At 40.6% G+C, this 4,754-nt stretch overlaps 1 protein-coding gene across 1 annotated transcript in view; it reads right to left on the reverse strand.

Annotated features, from left to right (window-relative positions):
* The window catches only part of LOC137418410 (uncharacterized), a 29,056-nt gene extending 24,624 nt beyond the window's left edge, over window positions 1-4,432 (reverse strand). The window contains exon 1 of the mRNA XM_068104473.2: window positions 4,392-4,432. The gene's annotated coding sequence lies outside the window, so the exon portion shown is untranslated. The remainder of the gene's footprint in view (window positions 1-4,391) is intronic.
* Window positions 4,433-4,754: the final 322 nt, after the last annotated feature.

Genomic DNA, 4,754 nt, shown 5'->3' on the forward strand with positions numbered 1-4,754 from the left:
ATATATGACATAATCACATGGGTGATACCGGTATATGGACCATAATAGTAGTTTGTTCAGATAATGATGGTGGGCCTATACGTATTTGTTCAGAATGAACGTGTGAGGAGAGACTTTGCTCTCTACGACTACCTTTCTCGTTTAGTTAAAGTGTCTGTGGACAGAGGGACATTGTCGATCAGAATGTAAACGTGCGGCGACGCTTCTTTCTGGAAGAATTGAGAGAGAAGGCTTTTCCACGAGGACAGACAATGAGATTAGGAATGCAGGTGGAGGGAAGATGTGCAAGTTAAATTAGAGGAGGATGAAGCTCACTTAGGAGGAGCATTTTCCTCTTCCCTCCTGCAATCCTCCTCCAAACTACAGGTGGAATCATTATTCCTGGCTATGGGTGGAAAAAAACTCCAATCTGTGAACAGGTACTGAGAAGGTACTTCAAACAACAGACCCCTCCTCACTCCCTTAACACCTCCTCACTCCCTTAACACCTCACTCCCTTAACTCGCCTTAACACCTCCTCACTCGCTTAACTCCCCTTAACACCTCCTCACTCCCTTAACTCCTCTTAACACGTCCTCACTCCTTTAATACCTCACCAGCTTAACTCCCCTTATCACCTTCTCATTCCCTTAATACCCATTAACCCCTCCTTAACTCTCTTCACTCCATTAACTTCTTACCCCCATCACCTTCCCCCACCCCTTTCCCCATGTAGAGACATTAAGTGAGTTTAACGTTCTCCTTTATTTGGATTTTTAACACATTTAAAGTGATTTCATTGCCCGATTGTTTAAGTTACCGTTTAATGAATATTACCTTTACAGGCTTTGATGAAGTTTTAATAATTTTTAATTTTAAGGGATTGTGAAAATCATATTCTTTATTCCCCTATTTTTGGGGCAGGGTCGGTTCTCTGTGGGAACTAGTTTAAAGGTTAATGAAAATTACCGTTTAACACACAAGTCATAAATGGGTTTAAAGTTTAAAAACCGTTAAAACCAGAGTTATGCTTCAGGGTTTATGGTCCCATTAGGATGGTATTTAGGTTTGGGGTTTGGGATTTTAGGATTCCGTGATAAGCGGGGTTTAAGGTTAACAGATTAACTTTGGATGTTTGCAGAGGCGGGGAAGTTAAGGTGTGTGTGTGTGTGTGTGTGTGTGTGTGTGTGTGTGTTTGTTTGTGTATATTTGTGTGTGTGTGTTTGTTTGGTTGTGTGTATTTGTGTGTGTTTGTGTGTATATATTTGTGCATGTGTGTGTGTTTGTGTGTATTTGTGTTTGTGCGTTTGTGTTTGTGTGTATTTGTGCGTGTTTGTGTGTGTATATTTGTGCATGTGTGTGTGTGTTTGTGTGTATTTGTGTGTTTGTGTGTGTTTGTGTGTTTGTATGTGTTTGTGTGTTTGTGTGTATTTGTGTGTATATATTTGTGCGTGTGTGTGTGTTTGTTTGTGTGTATGTGCGTTTGTGTGTTTGTGTGTATTTGTGTGTATATATTTGTGTGTGTGTGTGTGTTTGTTTGTGTGTGTTTGTGTGTTTGTGTGTATATATTTGTGTGTGTGTGTTTGTTTGTTTGTGTGTATTTGTGTGTGTATATATTTGTGTGTGTGTGTGTGTGTGTGTGTGTGTGTGTGTGTGTGTGTACGTATGTGTTTGTGTATGTAGGTGTGTACTGATCACAATATGAGGTCCTGCTCGTGACACTGACTCGCACACCAAACAATGACCCTCACACAATGGTGATTGTTTAACGACTGTGACGTTGCTTTGGCTTATCCGCCGATATTAACTCGGCGTTTGACGTCACAAATACCGTGTTCCTTTACCTCATGGACGACTGTACCTGCCGTAGTATAACTCCGCATGGTTTAGTGTTTATATTTTAACCTGCTGTTGGTGGTAATATTTTTTGTTCACCTGGCGCAAGTAATACCTGTGGTACATACAGACATACAGTATGTGGTGTTTTTTTAAAACTGGGTGTTGATAATTACTGGCGACGTATACACGTCCACCCTCCCCCCCCCTCCTCCCCCTTTCCGGGGGTTTGTGGGGCGGGGGAGGGGGGAAAGACGGATTGAACCCCTATGCTTTTCCATTTATTTTTACCTGCTATTAAAACACCTTTGTAGGAGTATTGTTCCTCGGGGTGTACCGTGGTCCTCACTGGGGTATTCGGACTCATGGGGGAACTTGTACATAACCCGCAGGTAATAATAGGACAGACACTTGCACCATTCGGTTTACCATTGCACGGATTACAAGGCCATTAATGGTCAAGGTAACACGGTACGGTATATATGGGATTCGAACCTGAAATCCCATAATCATTCATTCATAATCTATGGGTTCGCATAGGAACGGTAAACAAACCAATACAGGTGATAAAACTCAATCATAGCAAGAGGGCGTGTTCACCTATTGATGTGAACGTTTGTTACAATCGATTAATTGATAACGTCGGATTACTTCCCAAACTGTTTGATTTTTTGGTGAAAGGTGAGAGGTGAAAGGTAAGGACTATGAAGGTCATGAGGTCAATGGTTTTGAATGGGTAACTATAAGTCACGTCCATTTTAAGTTTCCCTTGAAAGTGCAGTTTTAATGTTGATTGATTATTTATGATGCACGATGATTATTGATTATTGACGATGTACGATGATTATTGCTTATTGATGATGCACTATGATTATTGATTATTATTGATGATGTACGATGATTATTGATTATTGATGATGTACGATGATTATTGATGATGCATGGTGATTATTGATTGTTGATGATGTACGATGATTATTGATTGTTGATGATGTACGATGATTATTGATTGTTGATGATGTATGATGATTATTATTGATAATGCACGATGATTGTTGATTATTGATGATGTTCGATGATTATTGATTATTGATGATGTACAATGATTATTGATTATTGATGTTGCATGATGATTATTGATTTATTGATGATGCATGATAATTATTGATTATTGATTATGTACGGTGATTATTGATTATGTAGGATGATTATTGATTATTGATGATGTACGATGATTATTGCTTATTAATGATGCACGATGATTATTGATTAATTGATGATGTACGATGATTATTGATTATTGATGATGTACGATGATTATTGATTATTGATGTTGCACGATGATTATTGATTATTGATTATGCATGATAATTATTTATTATTGATGATGTACAATGATTATTGATTATGTACGATGCTTATTGATTATTGATGATGTACGATGAGTATTGATTATATTGATGTACGATGATTATTGATGATGTGCGATGCTTATTGATTATTGATGATGTACGATGATTATTGATTATTGATGATGTACAATGATTATTGATTATGTACGATGATTATTGATTATTGATGATGCATGATGATTATTGATTATTGATGATGCATGATAATGATTGATTATTGATGATGTACGATGATTATTGATTATGTAAGATGATTATTGATGATGTACGATGATTACTGATGGTGTACGATGATTATTGATTAATTGATGATGCGCGATGATTATATATTGATGATGCGCGATGATTATTGATTAATGATGATGTACGATGATTATAATTGATGATTATTTTTTTATCACGTGGTAAATAAGCTGCCCCGTACATCCATACACCTACCGATCCCGTCTGATTCGTCTGAACGGGAAACTTTTGTCTAATGACATAAAACATTTCTTTCCAACATTGTGACGTATTCAATTGCATCATAATCACAACCCTTTTTATGTCCCTTCACTGGGAAAAGCGCAAGATCGAAAAGCATAATCACGTGAGAGAAGGGAGATGTAGTGGGGAAAACAAGGTGAGAGCGACCCGTAGTGAGAATGACAGTAAAATGGGAAGATCCGTACATGTTGAGGATGAAAATGACGCGATATGTTGTGGGGGTGAGCGTGTGGGGGTGAGAAACGTACATGGTGAGGATGGGGGTGACACGATATGTAGTGGGGGGGGGGGGAGGGGTGAGAGTGACACCCGGTCGTACATTCTGAGGATGAAAATGATGCGATATGTAGTAGGGGTGAGCATGTGGGGATGAAACCCGTACATGGTGAGGATGAAAATGACGCGATATGTAGTGGGGGGGGGGGGGGGGGGGAGGGGTGAGAGTGACACCCGGTCGTACATTCTGAGGATGAAAATGATGCGATATGTAGTAGGGGTGAGCATGTGGGGATGAGACTCGTACATGGTGAGGATGAAAATGATGCGATATGTAGTAGGGGTGAGCATGTGGGGATGAGACTCGTACATGGTGAGGATGAAAATGACGCGATATGTAGTGAGGGTGAGCATGTGGGGGTGAGAAAGACCATCCAAAGATGATAAGTATGACGTGCTCACCTCCAGGTAAGGGCTGTCTATCCCAGTCGGACGTTTCCAGCGCTCCTGAATCGCGTTTGTGGCTCTTCCAGCCTTTAAACGGAGCGCGAGGCGACGTGGGAGGAGGGGAGGGAGGGAGGGGTGCGGTGAGGGGCGGTGGATGGACACACGGGAGTGGTTGACAATGAGGTTTTTGATTCCTAAACATCGTCATGCCTCCTCATTCGCGGACTCGTCCCGTCTAAACATCACTTTCTAACCAGGTGAAGGTCCACCCTCCCTCCTCATTAAGACCCTCCTGTTTCGACCTCATCACGGACACATTCCCTTACTACAGGTGGACGTCGTAGACGTTGACGTTGTGCGAGGTCGGTACTCACGTGT

Source organism: Myxine glutinosa, chromosome 14 (genome assembly GCF_964187855.1).
Source record: "Myxine glutinosa chromosome 14, kmMyxGlut1.1, whole genome shotgun sequence".
NCBI lineage: Eukaryota > Metazoa > Chordata > Myxini > Myxiniformes > Myxinidae > Myxine > Myxine glutinosa.